This window comes from Pan troglodytes, chromosome 11 (genome assembly GCF_028858775.2).
Source record: "Pan troglodytes isolate AG18354 chromosome 11, NHGRI_mPanTro3-v2.0_pri, whole genome shotgun sequence".
Taxonomy (NCBI): Eukaryota; Metazoa; Chordata; class Mammalia; order Primates; family Hominidae; genus Pan; species Pan troglodytes.
The window spans coordinates 88410099-88434646 of NC_072409.2; the positions used below are offsets into that span (position 1 = coordinate 88410099).

General features: G+C 40.0%; 1 protein-coding gene across 5 annotated transcripts in view; it reads left to right on the forward strand.

Annotated features, from left to right (window-relative positions):
- The window catches only part of MOB3B (MOB kinase activator 3B), a 205855-nt gene that overhangs the window by 10023 nt on the left and 171284 nt on the right, over nucleotides 1-24548 (forward strand). For 2 of the 5 annotated variants that reach the window (XM_063787907.1, XM_009456417.5), the window contains exon 1: nucleotides 21473-21751. The exons of the other annotated variants lie outside the window; for them this stretch is intronic. The gene's annotated coding sequence lies outside the window, so the exon portion shown is untranslated. Of the gene's footprint in view, nucleotides 1-21472; nucleotides 21752-24548 lie in introns of those variants that run through there. 5 annotated transcript variants of the gene reach the window in all.

A 24548-nucleotide genomic window follows, 5' to 3' on the forward strand; every position in this document is an offset into this window, starting at 1 on the left:
TATGTGTCCTTGTTTGATACCTTTCTCTCTACTAAGCAATAAGTTCTGTGAGGGAAGGTATAACAACTGGCTTGTTTGCTTTCTCTTAAATGCTCATAGGGAATGGGAGAGACCTGGATCATATCCATGGGTGGCAGTAGGAGGACTTGGGTGTATATATTTTTAAAATTGGCAATACAGGATTATAAAAATTGTGATATGCTTTGAGGTTGAATCCTAGAAGTTTATCTGTGTGACTGTATATAGGATATCATTTGGAGATGATATTAAAAATCTATATTATCAGCCCTTTATGGATATGAGGTCCAGGATAAATGGCTCACCAGACCTCGCCTGTGAGAGAGCCAGGCTATCACAGCACCTGGCCCATAGTAGGTGCTCAATAATTATTTGTTGGATGACTGAATGATGATAATGAAGTCATGTCTTAATGATAGTAAAGTTATTTGGTGGTTTGGTTCTTTTTGTGTAGGGATATGGAGAGGACAAAGTCAGATGTCGGGGAAAATTAAGGGAATTAACAGAGTGGTAGATGGCAACTTAGGTGTCCATTTAATGTCCTGTACTACTTCTGGTGCATTCTCCTTGGGATTCCCCGAGGCTGGTCAGATCATGAGCACTTTCGTACCTCTACTCTAGTGATGTCACACAGTTTTGTATTGCTTGGTTGATTCATATGTCTTCCCCTCCAGAAGAAAAATGTGTCTTTCTTAGTTTTGTATCTGTGGCACCTCTTACACAGTAAATGTTTGTTTAATCAAAAACTGCCGTGTGACTTCTTATAGTTCTCAAATCTGATTGAGTAATAACCTGTATAGGCAAAACTGCTGAGAAGTTCTAAGACCATTCCTCTCCACCACCCCCTTTTGCTGCTTTTTTGTACATGATGCTCCCTGTAGCTGTCATTTAATTTTATCAACCTTAGAGGGGCTCTTTGGACAAACTAATATCCAGTTGTCTTTTCCAGCCCAACTGAAGATTATGCACATAGCAACTTCCCACCCAGAAATAATTTGAGCTGTTGGAAAAGAATCCCTGATAAAAAGAAATGTAGCATGATGGAATAAGTATCTCAGTAAATAAACGTGTACCATCAGTAAAACCTACTCTCTGTTTTAGGATTACCAGAACAGCCTCCATCCATATCCTCATTTCAGTGTTGATTTCCCTGGGTCCTTTTGAGCCCGAATGGGGCTTTTACTTCTGAGGATGTTAGTAAGAATTTCAGATGGCAGGCATGAAAAATGGATGTCACCTACCAGAATAATCCTTCTCTTTACTCAGTGAATAGATGTGGATTTTTTCCTAGATCACATCCAAGAGTGGCTGTAATTGGGAAGAAATGATGAGCGTGCAGTGGGTGATGGACAGAAATGTCCTCTTGTCTTGGGTAAACATTTTAAAAGGAGTTGGCGTTGTGGAGATGAAGACAGTGTCTTCTTTTAATTACCGTCAGCTTGCATATGGTCATAAGGTTTCTTGACATTTCTGAAGAACAAAGAAAGGTATTATGATAGAAAAATTTAAGTTGGCCTTACTTAGCCTGGCAGAGGATTCACATGCTGCAAATTTAAGGATTTCTTAAGTGTCTGAACAATGCCTGAGGTTGGGGGTGGTATCTAGGAACAATCTTCTAGAGCAAGGGGGTGGAGTAAGTGGGGAGGGGTCTCTTTTCTTCCTGCCAACATCCCTCCCCTGAGGTAGCCTGAGAAGAAGCTTGGAATGGGTTTCCTGAGAGATGCTAGACTTTTTCCCCATGTCTGAAATTAAGTTATTTATATACTCACTTACTTGTTTGTTTTCTTTGTTTTCCATTTTATCCCCGGTGTTTAGCATACAGCGTGCACTCAATAAATATTTATTGAATGAATAGATATGCATTTCAGTATTTTATCTTATGAGTATATTTTAATCTAAATTGAATATCAGATCAGTTCAGTAATTCTACCTGTTTTTTTTTGTTTGTTTGTTTGTTTGTTTTGAGACAGAGTCTCGCTCTGTCGGCCAGGCTGGAGTGCAGTGGCATGATCTCTGCTCACTGCAACCTCCGTCTCCCGGGCTCAAGCAATTCTCCTGCCTCAGCCTCCCGAGTAGCTGGGATTACAGGCGTGTGCCACCACGCCCGGCTAATTTTTGTATTTTTAGTAGAGACTGGGTTTCACCATGTTGGCCAGGCTGGTCTCGAACTCCTGATCTCAGGTAATCTACCTCGGCCTCCCAAAGTGCTGGAATTACAGGTGTGAGCCACCACACCCAGCCAATTCTACCTCTTGATAGAACTGTGTAACTGTGTAAATATAGAATGTGGACAATAAATGATAGTTATCATCATCATCTGTTGCCTACAGTGTTAGACACAATGCCAAATTCCAAGAATACAAGGGAAAACAAGACAAATATAGTCCCTTGCAGAGGTTCCTGGAGGCAGTGATACCCAGTCTTAATCTTAAAAGGCAAGAGTTGATGAGAGTTTGAATTAGGAGAGTGATCGCAGGTATCAAGAAGAAGACAATTACTTAGAAGTTAAGGTTGGCAAGTTTTGGAAATTGATTTGGAATGGGAGGTGGGGGTGAGAAGGAGGAAATAGAATAGGGAGAAACTCAGTTTTCTAGCTAGGTATATGATTGTGCCACCAACTGAGAGATAGCCTGTGGGAGGAGGAGCAGGCTTAGGGGAGCAACTGGTGAGTTCTGTTGTAGACAAGTTGCTTTGAATTGTCTGAGATAGCTAAGTGGAGATGTCTATCCAGCAGTTGGATATATGGGCCTAGACAAGAGCAGAAGACTGATGCTGCCAGGAGAGATAGATTGGAAGTTATCCACAGAAGCTGTAAGTGGTAAGACTATAAGAATCAGTGGGTCTGTCCAAAGAGAATATATGGGGAATGGAATGAAGTGGGTCTGTGTCAGAACCCTAAGAATATGCTATGTTACAGTGGGCAGCAGAAGAGGAAACTGGAGAGGATGGTCACAGGCATAAGGACAATGAGTTTTTTCTGGTTTTTTCATTTTGTTTGTTTGTTTGTTTTGTCTCTGCATCTTTGCCCAGATGACTCCACAGAATTTTGAACATAACACTGTAATCCAGCTATTCTCAGTTAAGCTCTATTTGCCATTGTTGATCTAGGCCTAATGCCCTCCTGTTGATGTGATTCTTTAAGCTCAGAAAGAAGAATTAATTCATTGAAGACTATGGTCAAACTCTTTGGGCTATTTTAGTATATGCCTCCCATGAAATACATCTTACTGCCAGGCATGTATGTGTGGAGTTCTTGGCAGTCATCACTTGGACTGCAAGTTTGCCTGGTTTCTTTACTTCTGCCACTTGGGGCTGTAGGAGTTTTGGGATGTATTCATTTCCTAGGGTTGCCATAACAAATCACCGTAACTTAGGTGGCTTAGAACAATGGAAATTTATTCTCTCATAGTCCTAGAGTCTGGAAGTCCAAAATCAGAGTGCCATCAGGATAATGCTTCTGCCAAAGCCTCTAAACAAGAATCCTTCCTTGCCTTTTAGCTTCTGGTACTTGCTGGTAGTCCTTAGTGTTCTTTGGTTTCTAGATGCATCATCTCTGCCTCCATAGTTACAAGACATTTTTCATGCATCTGTGTGTCCCTTCATGTGGCCCTTCAATGGCCTTCTTATCAGCACACTACTTGTTACACTTAGTACCTACCCTAATCCAGTATGACATCTTCTTAATTTGATTACATTTGCAAAGTCTTTTGTTTCCAAATAAGGCCACATTATAGGTATTGGGGATTAGAACTTCAGTATATTTTTGGGGGAGACACAGTTCAATCCACGACAGGGGATATGGTACAGGGAGCCTTAATGGGGAGAGGATCTTGCAACAAATCTAGCATGTTGGAAAGAATGGCTTGGAGACATTGAGCTAGTATGGAAGTGTTTAACTGTAGGTCTTTGTTAGACAGAAATGCGGTATATGAGTAGATAGTGTTAGTGCTCATAAGCCTGTCAACATGATAAGCCAGACATTGTCTTTAAGTATTCTTTGGTAACAATCTGTATAGCTATTAATAATAATAAAGAATAAGTTTAATTTAACAATTATTAAGTGCCAATGCTCTAGATACATTCTCTTTAATTCTCACAGTTACTATACAATGTACATGATACTAGCCTCAGTTTAAAGAGGAGGAAATGGAAACTGGGAACTATTGAGTGACTTAACCAACGTCACAGAGCTAGAAATCCACAGAATCTGGATTCCAGCCCAGGTCTGTCTGAGGCCACATTGTCTTTTTACAGGACTAGGGTCGTAAAGGGTTTGGGTTAAAATCCACTGTGTGTATTTATGCATTAATAGCCATTTTCATTCTCAAAATAATTTGAAACCATTTATAGAAATATATATGATACAAGAGAACACAGATTAGTTAAAGAAATCAGAATTGAGGGAAAACAAGAGTAAAAAAGCAAGATGAAGTCAGGGGCACAGTTCAAATGTTAAGAATGCATGCCATAATGTCCAATGTCAATAGCTTAGAGGGTTGCAAATCTCAGGGCTTCCTACAAGCAAAGAGATAATATAATCTGTTAAAGTATTTATAGCATCCAAAAGGCCAAATGAAGCAACAACAAAACTAAGTCTTCAGGAGAAGGAAAGCTTTTCTTGGTACTGAGTTCTGGGAGGAATTTCTCCTGTGGGCCTTCAAGGAGGGAGCACCGTGAGATGTCCTGAGCAAAGACCCTAGTAACTTCTTTACAGGAGTTACCACTAGCACATGCATGGAAGGGCTAATTCTTACAACTTCCCTCTGTGTAGGCTGCTGTCTCCTTGCCAACAGGTATGCAGTTCCTTGGCAGACATGCTGCAGAGGTTGTTGGTTTTTCTCATGTTGAGCTACAGAAAAGAGTTCAGCTGCTCTGCTGGCTTGGGATAGCATTTCTTCATCATGGCCCAAAGTGGGGAAAAGCATGGTCACACATGTTGGCATTCTCAGGGGTGTTCAATGTGGAAAGACTGCCCTGACATTTAAAGAGCCCTTGCCTAGATCCGATCCTGCATTTCCTATTATATATACAGAGGAACTTCTGGGAAAATAATCTGTAGACACAACTCTCTTTAATTCAGTCAGAACTGGGAAAACAAAACTATTCTGTCAGATTGACCCAGTGTCATAAATAAACATGAAGTGCATGCTGGATTTCCACATTGTCAGAGGTTTGATTTGCTCTATCTCCTCTAGAGGAATAGTTCCAGATATAGGAATCTAAGGAAGCAAATTGTGGTCTTTTTTTTTTTTTTTTTTTTTTTTGAGCTTGTGGTCTTATTCTGCGTTGAGTTGACTTTATTTTCTCTGAAAGAGCTTCTTCATAAATTGGATGTCTTAAAATTAAAAACCAGGATAGCCTTATGTCTCCAAATATTATAGCTAATTAAATACTGGGCTATCCTCTTGGAATTATCAATTTTGCATAATTGAGTATTTTTCCTTTAGGAGTAGAACTCACCATGTGGAAAGAGCCATATGAATGGTCCCAGAGTTAAAACTTCTTTATATTCCCAGGAGAGATGTACTTCAGGAGAAATTGGGATTGCCCTATATACATCCCTGCCAGAATCACTCATTGCTAAATGTGATAATACGGTTTCTCATGGATGGTTCCAGTTGTTGGGTCAAATAATTCAGAAAGTATCTACTGCATGTTTATTCCATCCATCCACCCACCCATCCATCCATCCATCCATCCATCCATCCATCCATCCATCTGTTTATCCATCCTTTCATCTCCAAGGAGATGATGCCTGACACAGGTAGTAAAAAAGAATGGGGGGAACTTCATGTCCTCATAGTGTGTCCAAGTCTTCAAACAATAACAATAAAATTACCGGGCTTTATAAGTGCTATGAAGGAAATAAACAGGGCAAGAAGGTAACTGGGGAGGTGATGGATGAGCTAAGACCTGAAGGGTGAAGAGCAGTCAACTGTGTACAAAGCTGGAAGGGAGCATTTTGGACAGAGGGAACAGCAAGTTCACAGGCCCTGATGGGAAGAGCTCGGGATATTTAAGGGATACAAAGGAGATTAGTTGGGCTGGAGTGAAGGGAATGGAGAGGTTGGTACTAGGATAGGTTGGGACTGGCAGGGCACAGCAAGCCATGATAGAGTTCCAGTTTTATTCTAAGACCAGTTAAAACATATGAAAGAGTTTCAAACAAGAGAGTGGTATGATATGATGTGTGCTTGAAGGAGATCCCTTTGGGGGCCTTGTAGGGGTACAGTTTGGAGAAGGGGCTAGAGTAGAAGCAAGGAGGCCAGGTTGAGGGCAGATATTTCAGTAGGCCTGGGGAGAGTTATGGTGACCTAGATTAAGGGGGGAGCAGTAGAGATGGAAAAAATAAGACTGGTATGAGGTAGGTTGTTAGTACGTTACTTAGGGTATATTTGGGTTCAGGTTAATATCTGTGATCACCAAAGGCAGTTTTCCAGAAGTACCATTGATAATGTATTTGATTATGAGATCTTTACTGAATTAACGTGATAGTTTTTTGGTAATCAGTAAATAATCTCATTTAGCATTTGATCTTTAACTGGATGGCCTTAAACTAGGTTAGCTCCCTTATACTTTAGCCAATGATATAAATAATTTACTTAATTGGTCTTAGATTGAGGTTGAGGCTTGAATTTCCCAGGTTTGGCCTGAGGCTTAAATTTCTTAGATTATCACCTGATGTACTTTCCTGTGTGTACATAGAACAAATGCATATTCCTATACATTATGATATTTAGATAAAATGTTTTTCATGATTGATTTAAACCATGGATAACTACAGTCAAATCATAATGCACTATAATCATATAATTGTGAAGTGAACAAAGTGATCCTAATCTATCATTTACTAAATATAGATGAGAGCCTAGAGCTGACAATGCCAATTCTAATTTGATTTAAAAACAAAAACTCAGAAATGTCTATCTGCACCAATGCTCCGACACAAACTATACACCCATGAAACAGTAGTGTTTAACAGGGTGAATCAAGATGTCTCTGCTACTGGAGTCAAGCAATGCTAGCCTTTCTTGTGTCACAGAAAAACTAAATAAGTGAAATGAATTTTCTATACTTTAAGGTTGAAACATAGAAAATTCAACCTTCAGCAATATTTTTATTAAACTTTTGGCATCTCTGATGGTTTACTTAGAGTAGAACCTAGTTTATAATGATACCTTAGTTTTAGATTATTTAGTTATTTTATGAGTTAGTGCCTGAGTCTCGGACTTGGCACACAATAATTCGATTTATTATTTTTATAAATAATCTCATAATGTTCTGCAAAAATCTCAGGACTTCCGGATGCTTCAGACACCAGCTACTGTAAAAAACATCCAAAATTATAGGATGGCCTAAACATGATAGAAGCATTCCTCATGTGTACCCAGCTCAAAACCAGGGTACTTGAGCTGCAGTTGGGTCTTTTATAAGCAGTGGTCAGGGACATAGACCCTTTCTCTCTTGTGGCCCCGCCATCTTCCATGTGGTTTCCTTTATCAGGCTTGCAGGATTTATCTTTGTCAGGCTGGAGCAAAGGGGCAGGAGCATGGAGGAGTGTGCATGGGAAGGTTATATGGTTAGGCTTAGAGGGACACACAACACTGTCAGTCCCATTCCATTGGCTGGAACTTAGTCACACGGCCACAGCTAAGTGCGAGGGATGACAGGAAATGTAGTCAGGTGCCCAGGAAGGAGAGGGAATAGTTTGGTGAACAGTTAGCCCATCTCTGATCTATTTAGAAAAACAATCTAGCAATCAAAATGCATTGAGACTGGTATAAGTTAGATAAGGGGGTTGGGCTGGCATAATGGGGCACATTATAGACGCCCAATAGAGATTAAAAGAAAAAAAATCCTTCTGGAGAGGATTGGAGTTGTCAGCCATAGGCAGCTTTCTAGTGATTTCTTTTCTGAAAGAGTAGGAGAAGTACTGTTGAAATGAAGGATTTAAATTTTTTTCAAGGCTACATAAATAAGAAGGTAAATGATTAATGTGCTATTTTCTTTTAAAAGCATACTTTCCTTGGAAGAAATCTATTTGGTAGGATGGTACTGTCATTTGCTTTCTTTAAAAAGCAGAGCCCATGGAGCTTGTTTCTCACAGGAGCCAACATCCGCAGCTGATGTTCAGTAGCATCCGCAGCTGATGCTAAACTGGGCATGAAGCATGCATTGAGCACAGTGTTACCGGTGAATACATTATTTCACTTTATCACTGACGGAATGCTGCAGGGTGGATATTTTTATCCCCATTTTATGGCTGAAGAACAAAGGCTGCAAAAAGTACATAACCTGGCAAAGTTCACACCGAACTAAAGGCTGCCTGATTTTCTATTAAACTGTTATTTAAGTAGAAAATAAAGGGTTCTGAGTGTCTCATGTTTTTCTTTCTTTCTTTTTTTTTTTTTTTTTTGTCAAATAAAGATGAAAATGTTTTACCTAATAGCATCACTACCTTAACCTCTCAAAAATAGCTTTTTCGAGAAAGACTTTTAAAGATTCCTGGCTTCTGACAAAAATGAGTTAAACACACTTGGGTCCCTTCTTCTGCCTGTGGAGAGTGAGATTCTTTCCCTCTCCATGCGGTCAGTTTAGCTGCTGGAAACTGTTTATGAGTCCCTGCCACTTGACCTGACTTACGGGACCTGGCAAATATGATCCCAGGGTGTGGCTGGAATTCATTTCTGACTTCTGTGGCTAAAGGAGGAAAAGGCACTAATGCCCCTGTGAGAAGAGGCAAGAGCCAGGGACCTGCCAAGGTCTCTGCAGTAGACTTCAGGGAGTATCTCCTGACCCCCACTGTGTGGAACTTGGTGGATCCTGGTGGAGAGACAGGCTGTGGGTAGCACCAGAGCATCATGTGATTAAAAGAAAGGATGGACTGATTTTCAGTACAGCATCTTGAGGTGAAGCAGTATTCAAATCCGTTTGCTCAACATTGGCTCCATGAAACACTAATCTGGCTAAAAGCTCCACAAAAGAAAGATTTTGTAGCTAAAGAAATTTAGAACACCATATATATTTAGACTTGCAGCATATGTTAGTATATGAAAAGCCTCCAATATCTTGCAGCAAGGCACCTGTTAAACTGGTCTAACCTATAATATAATAAACTTATTTGACTACATACTTTTAAAAAAATCACACTAATATCCTGAGGAATTAATGTTTTGGGGAACATACTTTGTGTATCACTGATCTAAATAGAGCATACAAAGAAGACAATGTTAGAAAAGATATCCAATATCCAAATTAAGATGGAATACAGGGAGGACTACAGACTGGAAGATTGCACAGTTACTCTTGGTTAGGTAATATAAGCAGCAACAATGATCACATCATAATTTCAGTGTTTTCTCTGATTTTAAACAAAACAGAAATACGAAAAACTCAAATGTTTTATATTGTAAAATGCCTTTTGTCCTCTTTATTTTTGTTGTCTTCCCCCTTTCTCTTTTTCTATTACCACATAAGCTTCTTGATTTTTATCAAATGAGTCACTGAAAGTTGGAACAACTGGAGAAAGATGTGTTCAAATCCATTGAACAGAAGGTGTGTTAAAATCCATTGAACAGAAAGTTATTAGTTAAGTACATAGTGTTACTAAAATCTGTTACATAAATTTGTTGGAGGCTGGGTGCAGTGGCTCATGCCTATAATCCCAGCACTTTGGGAGAGCGAGGTGGGTGGATCATCTGAGGTCAGGACTTCGAGACCAGCCTGGGCAACATGGTGAAACCCCGTCTCTACTAAAAATACAAAAATTAGCCGGACGCGATGCTGCGTGCCTTTAATCCCAGCTACTCAGGAGGCTGAGGCAGGAGGATCGCTTGAACCCAGGAGGTGGAGGTTGCAGTGAGCCGAGATTGTGCCACTGCACTCCAGCCTGGGTGACAGAGTGAGACTCCTCTCAAAAAACCTCCAAAAAAACAAAAAACAGGCCACGCATGGTGGCTCACTCCTGTAATTTCAGCACTTTGGGAGGCTGAGGCAGGTGGAGCACTTGAGGTCAGGAGTTCGAGACCAACCTGGACAACATGGTGAAAACTCATCTCTACTGAAAATACAAAAATTAGCCAGGCATGGTGGTGCGTGCCTGTAATTCCAGCTACTCGGGAGGCTGAGGTGGGAGGATCGCTTGAACCCAGGAGGCGGAGGTTGAAGTGAGCCGAGATCGCACCTCTGCCCTCAAGCCTGGGCAACAGAGTGAGACTCCGTCTCAAGTAAAAATAAATAAATAAACTAATTAATTAATTTCTTGGGCTGATAATTTCATTTCATGCTTCTTTAAATTTTGGGAACTTGAAGTATTTGGGGAATTTCCTTCCCTCCTTCTCTTCTCTCCCTCCCTCTCTCTCCCTGTCTTCCTCCCTCCCTTCCTTCCTATAGCAAATATGTGTTGATACTAAGGCTTGGCATTGGAACTATGAAAGTTACAGTATCTCTTAATGTGTGTGTATATTTATGTATTTTTACTGGATGACATGTGAATAATGAGCATGAAGAAAACTAAAAACATCTATATTATTCACTCAACAATTTTGCTGGCTTTTCTGTAGACTTAGATGGTGGCATGGTACACTGGAGAGTGGCAGATCTGTGGCATGTGGATGATCATTCTTTCCATAATGCCACGGCAGACATCGCCAACTGACGACAGCACTCAGTCTTGCTCTGCCCATACCTTGCTTTCTCCAATTGTTCCAGACAGATCAACTGGAACTGGAGCTGTTTGCTTTCCCAGGAGCAGTGGAAGGATTAGCATTTTAGGAGACCTTGGTTCTATTCTAATGAAGTGTTTGACCTTGGAAAACAGCCTCAATGGGCCCTATTTTCTTCAATATTTAGACTGGGTGATTTACTGTATTGTTTTAAGCATAACATTAATGTTGTTTCTCTGTCTACAAATCGCTGTCTGGGGACAAACTTAATTTAAACTCAGCATAGTTGTTTGCCTGCCTGTCTGGGACTCCCTTTGATTTCCCACTTGCATTTATTAGGGGTATCTGACACCTTATCTCACTCGTTTTTTTGTGTGTGAGTTAATATTTTAATATACTTCAATTTATTTTATTTAGTTTTAGAAAAATAGCCTTCAAAATGAAAAAAAAATAGTTTTAATTTCTTGCCTTTGGTGATGTAGGCCCTCTGAGTTTATTTTTTCTAGAAGTGCTTCAGCCATGTTCCCAGGGAAACTGCCTCTTCACTCTTCTCCAGATCCTGCCAGGACTTCTTGAATGGTCCCTACACGTGGATTCCTCAGCTTCTGGAGAAGCTTCTGTCTTAATGGATGAAAAAGACTCTGAACAACCCTTGCATTTTTTTAATGTGATACTTTATAAAACCTTTTCAGTTTAGATCTTGTTATGGTTTATTATTTGTGGAGTATCAGTATTTAGTACAGAGATTTCAAGAAACTCAGTCAAAAGACAGTATGTTTTAGCCCAAAGGCATTATTCTCATATCAATGAAATACTTTCTTCAGGAACTTGTCCATAGGATGTTAATATCCTGAGTACATATTACAGAGAAAGTCGTATTTCCCAAGTGAATTCCTTTGGTCCCCCAAAATGCTGCAGAACTCTTGTTTGGAGCAATCTAACAATTCACTATTTGTACCCTCTTCTATACCTCCTAACCAGTTACCTTGAAATCTTTAAAAACAAAACAGACAAACAAACAAACAAAAACTCATCTGTGTGCTAAATCCATTACAACAGAAAAATAATAGAATTATTATAATTACCAACTTTAATCTCCTGAAGTACTTAAACCTTCTGGATGAATGATTTCTAAGAATCACTTCGGAGATGAAAGGAGATCATCGTTTTTAAACAGTCTGTAGAACATGACTTTATTTGTAAATGGTCATTCTTCAAAAGATATTTTTTTGAGCACCTGCTTTGTGCTGGGCATTTTGCTACATGTTGAGATATAACTGACTCGTAGAGATTCTTTCGACTTAGCCACCCCAGTAGGTCTGAGGGGACTCAGCCTAACAGTCACTCTCTCCTTCTGTAGCTGTTAAAACAAGCATCAGGGGACAAAGTATTGCGTTAAATTCCATGTACTGAATGCCATTGTATAGTTGCATCCTGAAATAACCAAGAAATCTACTGAGACCTGGAAATCCCTCATCAGAAAAATGTCCATGCCAGTCCTGGTTGCTGTAAGAAGACTTGTTCTAGACCAGTTTACATTTAGGGAGTGCACATTGTAAGCACCATGGTAAGGGATGCAAAGTACCGTAAGAGATGTCCAGTGAGGAGAAAGTAACTACTGTGCACAATATGACAATAACAAGACTGGGCCGACAAGTAAGTGCTCTATGAATTCTGAGATACACGGAGGATCCCACTGGCTGGAAAGAAAACAAGAAGGTAGGAGTGAAGTATGAATAGAAGATACTTGTGCACTTGGATCCCAGCCCTGCCACTTACTAGCTGTATGACCATGGATGAATTTCTCACCATATGGAAGCTTCTGTTTCTTTATCAGCAAAAGAGGAATCATAACATTGACTCATAGACACAATGATAAAAATGTAAAATGCTTAGCACAGTGTCTTAAATGTGGCACACAGCAAATGGTATCAGTCACAGTAAAACTCAGTAAATAATTTTGCTTGTTTGTCTGTAAAGCAGCAATACTACATCATAAGACTATGGTCAAGATTAAATAAGGTGGGCTGGGCGCGGTGGCTCATTCCTGTAATCCCAGCACTTTGCGAGTCCAAGGCAGATGGATCATGAGGTCAGGAGTTCAAGACCAGCCTGGCCAAGATGGTGAAACCCCGTCTCTACTAAAAATACAAAAAAAAAAAAAATTAGCCGGGGTGCGGTGGCAGGCACCTGTAATCCCAGGTACTTGGGAGGCTGAGGTAGAGAATTGCTTAAACCCAGGAGGCGGAAGTTGCAGTGAGCTGAGATCAAGCCACTGCACTCCAGCCTGGGTGACAGAGCGAGACTCCGTCTCAAAAAAAAAAAAAAGATTAAATAAGTTGACATAATTAAAGGGCCTGGCACAGTGCCTACCATACAGAATATGAACATATACAATAAATATTGGCTATTGTGATGATGAAAAATGGGGGTAGATGAGAGGAGACATTTCAGACACAGGCAAGAGGTACATAGCCTGGTACGGGCTTGGCAAATTACCTGGTTCTCTAGGATGGAAGTTTTGTTCAAGTGAGTAGTAGTTGAAAGGTAGATGATGGTTGTAAAATATGTTAAACATGAATTAAAAGCCTCTTAATTGGGGATATTAAATAAAGAGTCTAGGATTCCAGAAGAAAATTTAAATGAGTGATCTCTAAGTTTCCTTCTGTTTGAGATTCTGTGGTTCCTCCAAGACTTCCAGTGGTTCCCAAGAAAAACTTGTGAGTCAACCATCCCACTGCAGTAGCGATCCAGAGCTGCAGCCTGGAACACACCAGCAATAAGGCAATGCTTCTCTGTTTTGATAACAGCACCTCATTTGCTAAATGAAAAAAAGTTTTAGTTTCCATGTGGCAATCTGCCCAGGCATTTGATTTGACAGCTAAGAGAGAGAGAGGTAAAAGCCCATGAGTGTAATTGGTGACACGTTATTTCCTGGTCATTTTTTTCCCCTTAGTTTTGAGAGCCAGAGTCAAAGAGAAGGAAGAGAGAGGGGGAAAAAATGGCTCTCCGGGAAATGAGTTTCCAGGCAGAGCTGAGACACCTGAAGAATGTGTCACTTCATATACTTTGCACGTGTGAGTCAATAGGCAGTTTCAGTGTTTGCCAAAGTGCATCCAAGGGCTGGTGCAAGAGAAGAAACCACTCCAGGAGAATTAATATAATTCTGGTAAGACAGCTTCATGCATTAAGCTTTTAAGAGGGCCTGAGAGGTCTGTGGACTTCATGCAGAACTGTTTGCACGGCATTGGCCAGAGTTGGAATATAAGCTAGTACAGCATTCCCAACCTCTTCCTAAATTTATTTTATGTGAAAATACATTTAGAAAACTCAGAGTTAAGCAAGTCAAAGAGGTTTCTTTACTGTAGAACATCTCAGGATCTTTGTTATGCTAATATGAATTGTGAGTGTCCAAGAAGGAAAGTGTGAATGCAGTACTTCCCACATTCACGGGAAAGTGGTAGGTTTTAATGTAGAATGTATCTAGGGACTAGAGTCTTAAGTAGCCCTTTGGGAAAAGCTGATTTGGGGCAGGAACACCAGGCCGTCATTCCTTCACTCTTGCCCTTTCCCGGGGGGGTCTAGGTACAGACACAGATGTTTGCAGGCAGCCCTGTCATTCTAGCAGCTGAATGCAGGACACTGTCCAGGAGAACACCAGTCATTTGCAAAAAGATGATGGGGTATGGTAGGTAAAATAATAGCTCCCCAAAGATGTCCACATTCTCATCCATAAAGCCTGTGAATATGTTATCTTACATGCCAAAAGAAATTTTGTGTATGCGATTACACTAAAGATATTGAGATGGGTGATTGTTCTGGATTATCAGGGTGGGCCCAGTGTAGCCACAGGGTCCTTATGAGAAGGAGGCAGGCAAGCGAGAGTCTGAGGAGATGCAATGACAGAAGCAGAGGTCAGAGTGATGTGGGGCCACAAGTCAAGGAATGCAGGCAGCCTCCAGAAGCTAGAAAAGGCAAGGAAGTGGATTCTCCCCCAGAACCTCCAGCAGTAACACAGCCTTGCCACCCATTTTAGACTCCTGACCTCCAAACTGTAAAATCAACTTATGATGTTTGAAGCCACTAACTTTGTGGTAATGTGTTACAGTAGGGGTGGGAAATGAATAATGAGGTTTGATATTGGTCCCACTTTTCCTGTGCTTGAATGTGGATGGATTGACATGCTTCCAGACCCCTTCTAAGGCCCTGCTCCTGTTCAGGACTCTGATAGTCAAGGAGGTCAGCCATAACCACCCTCTGGCTAGTGTGTCCTGCTTTCTTGCTGTCCTTCCTTTATCTCCCCAAGCCCCAGGGCCAAGTGTCACTCTACTGCTCAGATGTGCAGTGACCAGGCCAGTCACTGACAGTCTTTGAAAGAAGTGATGTGATTGGCCACTGGTTGTGCTATGCATCTGTCATTTTTGCAGTGTGGGCTGAAGAGCATACTTCATTCAGTTACTACTATAATATCCTGTGGTAACTGAAATTTGAACAGGGTTGTTGTAGGATGGGTGTCATTTAAATTGTGCTCACTGAAATGGGTGCATATCAGAACCACACAAAATGAGGACTGCATCTTTTAAAATCATGGTGCAAATCCTGCAGTAGCATTGTTATCACTGGACTGAGGGACAGGCAGCCTAGCCATGTCCTCTTGAGTTTGCTGAAAGCCAAAGTATAAATGTGGCTGATGCAAGCATTAGGGATGTCAGTAAATAATGTATGAATTTAAAGTTGAGCAAAAGATGATGAAGCAGTATTTGTACTTTGTGTCTGATGGTCACAGTTCAGTTATCCAGGAATCTCACTCTGAGACCCTGTGATTTGCATGTAGGAGGTTGATTAGGGACTGCTTATGGCCACAAGGACTGGCAGGGGAATGAAAGCAGGAGAACGGAACAGAGGGAGAAGATGGCTGTGATGCACAGGGGGCTCTGGAGCCGGGACAGCCTGAAGAGTGGTCCTGAGTTAAGGCAAGGGGGCAAGGCCTTTATGTTTCTCCATCAGCCAGTCATTGGCTGTGGGTTGCCCAACCCCAAGAGGGCAAACTCCCTCCAGGGCGGTGGCTCTCTCTAACTAAGCATGCTTCTTTGAGAGGCCCTCAGCTGAAAGCTGCCAGCCTCTAACACTCCCAACTGGGAGAATAAATGCCCTAGTCCTAAAGGAATCTGATGGCACATTACAGGGTCCACTACCCTGATTATTCTATGATTCTGGTGCCACTGGACAGCCAAACTTTACAGAGGGCTAATCAGTATTTTAGCAAGGTTCAAGTCAGAATCTGGGGCAGAGTATGCAGGAAGAAGAGACAGGAGCACAGGAGAGCTGACTGAGGCTGCTGCTGATGGAGAAGGCAGGGCCGCCTTCTAGGACAGTGGCCACCTCTCCTTCCCAAAGAACAGCAGCCAGTTGGGGCTGGATCCGCCTCCACTTTGATTTTCATTTATGGTAACTTGTTAATTTGCGAGAAGTTGATGGTCTCGTTACTTTATCTTATCTTGCCCTTTTCGGGCATTTGGGCTCTGAATTGGAGCAGATGGAGAGGACAAGAACTTGAAATGAAAAGTTACTACATTTGACATTCGTGGTCAATTTTTCCTCTAGTAAAATATAGGTACCATGTAAAGGCAAATTGAAATTTTTTCAACTCCCAGTCCTTCCCTTTCCCTCCTTTTTTCTTCTGGTTCTTAGACCTCACACGTGTGTCAGGTTCTTCTTCCAGTCTAGTCACCCCTAGCTCTTTATTTGAGGAGAATTAGATGCCTGAAGTCCGGCTCCTGCTTCACTGAACTGGGAAACAATGAAGTCAGCATCTCTCATTCTCTGAACTAACACTTACAGCTTTGGGAAACTACCTCTTTCCCCCAAGAAAAAGGGTCTGCAGATCTCTGAGAGAGGTTGCTAAGAATTCAGCAGGGAGATGAACAGGATAATAGAGGACTTTGTCACAAAGGGCTGACACCATGTTTTAGAATTGCTGATCTTAACACTTAGGCTAAAACCTGGATAAAAAGAGATTCCTGCCTACTTTCTTGTGACATTCTCTTTAGAAAGACTGAAGATACTCCCGTCTGTAAGAATTTAGTTTGGGCATCCTGGTGGATTGAGGGCTTGGAGGCCACATGACAAAAGCTTTTCATCTGGAGGACCAAGTCTGACCCTTCAGTAGTGGCTGCCTGGAGAGGCTGTGTTAAGAAAGATTCTGAAGCCAGAAAAGCTTCTGTCTCCTTAGCTGATGGCTGCCCTGGCCGTGTTCCTGGGGAGGAAAGGGACACCTGATGTGTACTTGGCCATCTCAGGACATTAGTCTTCACACAACAGTCCTCAGTTGGCTGATGGGTGTTTTTGTGCTTAAACACTATATCCAATGCATACCTTTAATCTGGTTTGGGGTATACTGTAGTTTGTGAGTTATTCAGAGGTAAAATGCTAAGTACAGGATGACAAGTTAAAGAGGTAGCTGTCCAGTCCCTAGACTTCACAGAAAGAGTGAAAGATAAATTAAATCCTAAAATAAGTATATGAATAGGGAAGAGGTATTTGGAATTAGTATTAAGTATTATTTGGTTTGATATTGTGTGGGAGACCTAGATCAATGACTCCAAGTCCTAAAGTGCTGGACCTGAGGATATAAAGATTGCTGTGGTTTTGAAATGGAGAATTCGCTCATTGTTTCATTTGATCTGATAACAGGCAGTGAAGTATGTAAGTAGAGCATGCAGCACTATGCTTAGCAAATCATGACTAGAAACTGGAGATCTGTCACATTTGTAGGGAGAAGGATGGTGTATATATGGAAGAAATAAGAGAGGCAAATTGATGGCAAAAAAAGGGAAGGACAAACAGGGTCAGATTCTAGTCTTTGCCCTTTTTGTTGAGAGTGAGTGTTTTTTTCCTGAAAGAGCGTCAAGGACTACAGGTAAAACTTGAACTGTAATATTTAAAATTCCTTTTGCCTAATAACTTCTCTTTTTTTTTTGTCAAGCAAACAAAAGGCTACCCTAACAGTTTCGATTCCCTACTTTCCCTTGCTGGAAGTACATTAAATTGCTCATGTAGATCCGTATCTCACAAATAGCACTTTTTTTTTTTTTTTTGAGACAGAGTCTCACTCTGTCGCCCAGGCTAGGGTGCAGTGGGGCGATCTTGGCTCACTGCAACCTCCACCTCCTGGGTTCAAGTGATTCACTTGCCTCACCCATCAACCCATCATTTACATTAGTTATTTATCCCAATGCTATCTCTCCCCCCACCCCCCACCCCATGACAGGCCCCGGTGTGTGATGTTCCTCTCCCTGTGTCCAAGTGTTTTCATTGTTCAATTCCCATCTATGAGTGAGAACATGCAGTGTTTGGCTTTCTGTCCTTGTGGTAGTTTGCTCAGAATGATGGTTTCCAGCTTCATCCATGTCCCTGCAAAGGACATGAACTCATCCTTTTTTTGGCTGCATAGTATTCCATGGTATATATGTGCCACATTTTCTTAATCCAGTCTATCATTGATGAGCATTTGGGTTGGTTCCAAGTCTTTGTTATTGTGAATAGTGCCGCAATAAACATACGTGTGCATGTGTTTTTATAGCAGCATGATTTATTATCCTTTGGGTATACACCCAGTAATGGGATCGCTGGGTCAAATGGTATTTCTAGCTCTAGATCCTTGAGGAATTGCCACACTGTCTTCCACAATTGTTGAACTAGTTTACACTCCCACCAACAGTGTAATAGCATTCCTATTTCTCCACATCCTCTCCAGCATCTGTTGTTTCCTGACTTTTTAATGTTCGTCATTCTAACTAGTGTGAGATGGTATCTCATTGTGGTTTTGATTTGCAGTTCTCTAATGACCAGTGATGATGAGGTTTTTTTTTTCATATGTTTGTTGGTCGCATAAATGTCTTCTTTTGAGAAGTGTCTGTTCATATCCTTTGCCCACTTTTTGATGGGGTTGTTTGTTTTTCTCTTGTAAATTTATTTAAGTTCTTTGTAGATTCTGAATATTAACCCTTTGTCAGATGGGTAGATTGCAAAAATTTTCTCCCATTCTGTAGGTTGCCTGTTCACTCTGATGGTAGTTTCTTTTGCTGTGCAGAAGCTCTTTGGTTTAATTAGATCCCATTTGACAATTTTGGCTTTTGTTGCCATTGCTTTTGGTGTTTTAGTCATGAGGTCCTTGCCTATGCCTATGTCCCGAATGGTGTTGCCTAGGTTTTCTTCTAGGGTTTTTATGGTTTTAGGTCTAATGTTTAAGTCTTTAATCCATCTTGAATTAATTTTTGTATAAGGTGTAAGGAAGGGATCCAGTTTCAGCTTTCTACATATGGCTAGCGAGTTTTCCCAGTACCATTTATTAAATAGGTAATCCTTTCCCCATTTCTTGTTTTTGTCAGGTTTGTCAAAGATCAGATGGTTGTAGATTTGTGGAGTTATTTCTGAGGCGTCTGTTCTGTTCCATTGGTCTATATCTCTGTTTTGGTATCAGTACTATGCTGTTTTGGTTACTGTAGCCTTTTGTCTAAGTAAGGACACTTGTTTGTGCTTTCTATAATTTGGATAGCATGATAAGGTAGTTTTACAAAGGAATTTTGCATTTCTCACAAGACACTTTATATATCTATAAGTCACAGGGTTCTCCCCACCCCCCCAGCCAGCACAGGGAATTTGAAACTAAATAAGAAAGAAACTAAATAAGGTGAACCAGACTCAATTCAAGTGAATTTCAGTTCTAGGTTTCTGCTATACACACTTTAATGGTGATTTTTAACCATTATTTATAAGTTATTGATAGTTCTGAGGTCTAGTCAAACCTTCCACAGCATTTAACCACAAGATGTATTTAAGTTAGATGTAAAAACCAGAAATCTAACTTGAGACCGACTTTGTATAAGACTAATTGAAAGGTTGATTGTAGATGAAAAATTCATAAACATTTAGTGATAGCTGTAGATTTCATTTCAACATAACACAATAGCAAAATTATAATTCTGTCTAATTTACATTAATTTATAAGAATGTTCTGAAAGTTGCAAACAATATCTAGAAAAAGTGATTGTCCCAAAGTTCAGATCCTTCAGTATTAGATACATTGTTTTCCTGTACTAGTGCAGAAAAAAAACCCAAAAGCCATTCATTTCCTGCTGTGACTTGTCCTTCAGAAGGTGGGATAGTTGCATGGAATGACTCATTTCCTTCACAAACTAGAAGTTGCCATTCTAACGAGAAATGGCAGTGTGGAAAGCAAATTAGTAAATGTTAAAGTATCAGTCCTAGGAAATGGGAACTGTTCATTAATTTGGACAGTGCTGTGAATATGTGAGTTACTCATTTTGAAATATACATTGAATTAGATATGATTAATATTCCAGTTGTTAAAAACAGATAAAGATGTCTTAACCCGACATATTTCCTTTCCATGAGTTTTAAATAAGAACCTGAGATCATTTTACTGGGACTATTATAAAAGTAATTTGTTTACGTGATGACTCTGTTCGTGAACCTAATAAGCTTGCTTTCTTGGTCATTTTTTAGAGAAGGTTTTTATTTGATTGTTGAATCATAAAGAGACAGGACTCTTGCATCCTCTGGCTTTTCTGTGATTTTTCCTTGTTCCTCAGTCTCTTCATACATAAAAGAAATACATCAGCAGTGGCTCTGAGATGCAAAAATAAATATAATTGTCAATATTTAAATTGTAAAACTTTAGTAGATTATTCTTATTTTAATTAAAGGAGGAAAATAGACCCAATGATTTTAGGAGCTGATTCAGATAAATTGGTCAGGTGGTTTAGAATTTAAATTCATGGTTCTTTTCTACTGAATTTATTGGATAATAATTTATGCATATACAGATAAATTTGGTGCACTTTAAAATGTGCTTAAAAAATCTTGTGTTAAGATCCTCTTCTTCCTGAATCAGAGGTCCACAGGCCTATTTTGGCCCACAGAGATGTTTTGTTTGCTCATAGAAAGTGTTGATTTTTCTTTTAAGTTACCAACCTGTAAAAATACAGATTTCACCTAAAAAATGGATTTCCAATTACTCTTAAAGAATCAGAAGATCCAGCAATGTCAGGTCTTTATCTCTACATAGCAACTGCTGCTAGCACTGAATAACTTTCCCCTTTCAATGGTGCATGTGCCTCAGCACCAACAGTCTCTGGGATGAGACCCCAGTACTACAAATCAGGGTTTTCTCTGTTGACCTAGATGAGAACATTCTGACATTGAGAATAAACAGTTTAAGCATCATTATTAAGTGGTATTTGAATTCAGAGATTAGGCACATGAACAAAACCTAGGGTACTGCTACCTTGAACTTCTTTTAGTAAGAAGCAAGTTCTTCTAACTTTCCTCTACTTTCTTTTAAGTTTGTCCAAAGGTGCATTTGCAAAGGGATTACAAAGACCATGGCAGAACCAGCCCGCCCCTCCCTAACACACACATCACGCGCTTATTCCACCAGCTCCTCTAATTAAAGGTCTCGCACAGCTCATACGACTCCCAAAGCCAATTAAACAATGCTCACCCTTGTACCTCACAGTAGATTGGGGAATAGCTTGGAAAACGCTGTGATTGATGTGAAAAGTAGTAACGTATTTTTAAGCACTTTTAGCACCGTTGTTACTCTATGAGGCACAAGCTTTCAACACAGTGGCCTTTTATCTTCTGCGCTTTTGGAGTGTGAGAACACCATAGAGGCTACAGGCACCACGGCGTTTCTGTGGGCTGGGAATCAAGGCCCGGAGAAGGGGGTGGGCAGCCGGGAAGTGACAGTGCAGGGAGGGGGAGTTGGCAGCTGTCAAATGAATGCATTTCCCTCTTCTATTATCCTGCTGTCCAAATGCTCCATCTATTCATATTCATGGTTTCCATCACTGTGCATAGCACCAAGGCCAGCTTCCTTTTCACATTTCATCTTCTTGTCTTTCTTGGAGTTTCATTTTGATTTACTAAAAATCAGTGGAACTGCTTCTAAACAAGGATCAGCTAGTAGAAACTGGAGCTAGTTGGTAGAGAATCTACTGGGAGGAATTTATTTACATACAAGAAGTTAAAACCAAATATATGTGGTAAGTTAACTTTTTGTTTATCCATCGTTAATTTCATTAATTTCCTACTAATCTAGTGATTAATTCCCCATGTAGGAAGACTATATTCACATTGCTAAGAGAAAGGAATAAGTAAAACATTTTATATTTTAATTACAAAGTAATATATATTTAATTTAGAACATATAAAACTACAAAAATTTAGGAAACTACAGAAAAGAAATTAAAATCGCCTGAAACTAGACCTAATTATTAGTAAGTTGTGAGTTTATTTCTTTACAGTCAAATATGTATATATATTTTTTAGGAAATTGTGATAATTCTAGAAATTATTCTCATTGCTTATATTTGTATAATACTAAATCATAAATATTTTAATATCCTTAAATATTTTATTAAAGCTTTTCATATGTCTATATAGAATTACATAGTATGGATACTCCATGATTTTTGAGAAGTTAGGTTTTTCTGAATTTAAATATTAAACAATGTTGTGATAAAGACATTCACAAGCTTTCACATCCAAGCTTTGTGCAAATCCATGATTTTTCCTTAGGAAAATTTCCCAGAAGTGATTTGTGAGTCAACAGGTAGTTGGCCTTTAAGGTAACCTCCACAAAGTTTGTAGGAATTGAACCTCTCTGATGTATAAGGGAGCTTTTCTAAGAATATCTTTCTGGGAAGCTACTCAGAATATTCTTTGACTGCTTTTGTCTAGATATTTTTACTCTATGAAGAAGACTAATTACTTGCTGGAGTTTCTTGGAATATAGGAAGAGGAGAATGGAATGCTGCCAACTTTGAAAATGTTTGGGAAAAGTGTGGGCCATATTAACCATCGTTTTAATTAACATTTGTTTTAGATCAAGAATGGAAAACCAACTCTTCTGGAGGAAAACATAAATGTCTGCTGGGGAACATGTATTTGCTTTGGGAACCCTTGGGACCAAGAAAATAAAATGCTTAATAACAACAGCATAATGAGGCCGCAGGAGTGCTGAAAGCATTAATTAATGAACAATTTTAAAGTTCTTCAGAAGCCCAGGGAGAGTTTAGAGTGGATGGATTCCTTTACTGACAAAGACTAATATGTTGGACTGCTTAGGATGACTTGATTAAACCAGAGCTAAATTTTAAAACACACCTAATTACAGTTTCCCTATTATAAATGGAATGCCTCATATTTATTGGAGTCCTATTATTCTATTGAGATGAACCACGGTTAACCACATCCATATTTTTTAATATTTAGGCTGTAGAACTAAACTTTTACATGTACCTGGAGAAGTTTAGAAGTTGACATTATACTGTCCTTACACGTGACGTCCCAATTTGCAATAAAAGAGCCGTAGGAAGGCAGGCCCTGAACTGACCAATCGAAGAACCTGAGACTCTGATCAGAAGAATGCATGCTATGTAAATAGATCACGTTTGGGCAAGTGCTTCCTATTGTTGTCCATTGAAACTTAACACTTTCAGTGGTCCTTCTGGGTTTAACAGGTTTCTATCTGCTGGCAATAAAACCAGACTTTGCTATAGTGGTTTACTTGGCAAACTTAATCTCCACTTGTTCCTGCAGTAGGATTAAGCATGTAAACACAGCATGAGTTAATTGTAAAAATGGACACTGATGTGACAACTCAGTTGGAATGCTTGCTGTATTTTGTCATACAAGTAATGAGAGTTTTTTTGCTTGTTTTTAGTGATATTGCTTAGAGAACCTTTAAACTGATTAGCATAGAGAGATAAGGCTTCTAAGTGCCTTAGAAGAGAATCTATGCTAATTATAACAGTATGCTGCCAGCATGATTGTTTTGTAAATGATGTTGTCCTAGTGATATGCTGGGAATTGTACTTACTGTTCCTCCAGGATAGGAGATGTCCCTTGAGAAAAGGGAGTTCTGGGTCTTTCTTTTGTGTGTTACAGTAAAGTGAACTCTTGAAACTTTATCTTTCTAAAGTGAATGTCCAGGATTAATCTTTCCTGATAGTTCTCTTGCCTGGATATCAAACTCAATAAAGCACTTAATACTCTCAATACTGGTAATATATGAAGTTAGTCCAGTAATTCGGAAACAGGAAGTTTGAACCCATTTAGACTTTAATACACTAACCAACAGTCATTTCCCTTAATTTCATTCATTACATGAATTTCATACATTCATGGATTCATTACTTCGTTCATTTATTTACACATAGCCTGAATTGAGTGTCTGAATTGAGTCCAGCAGTCCCTTGGGGCTATCAGGATGGGTTCCTTGTCTTCAAGGAGCTCCCAGCCTAGTGGAACAGGCATGGGAAAACTAATACAGTGTGGCACGAGCTATGGTGGAAATGTCCCTCAGGCATGCAGGAACAGGGATGGAGTAGCTAACCATGCCTCACGGTCCCTCCTGACTCCCTCAGCTCCATTCATTTTATTTATTTATTTATCTATTTATTTATTTATTTTGGAGACAGGGTCTCACTCTGTCACCAGGCTGGAGTGTGGTGGTACAATCATGGCTTACTGCAGCCTTGACTTCCAGGGCTCAGGCGATCCTTCTGCCTCAGCCTCCTGAATAGCTGGGACTGTAGGTGTATGTCACTGAGCCCAGCTGATTTTTAAAAATCACTTGTAGAGACAAGGTCTCACCAGGTTGCCCAGGCTGGTCTCGAACTCCTAGGCTCAAGTGATCTTCCCACCTCAGCCTCCTAAAGTGCTGGAATTACACTGTGAGCCACCTTGCCTGGCCCATTTTATTTTAATATATAGCAGTTTTTCCCAAGAACCTTGCCATTCTGATTGTGGCCCACAGACTAGCAGCATCAGCATCAC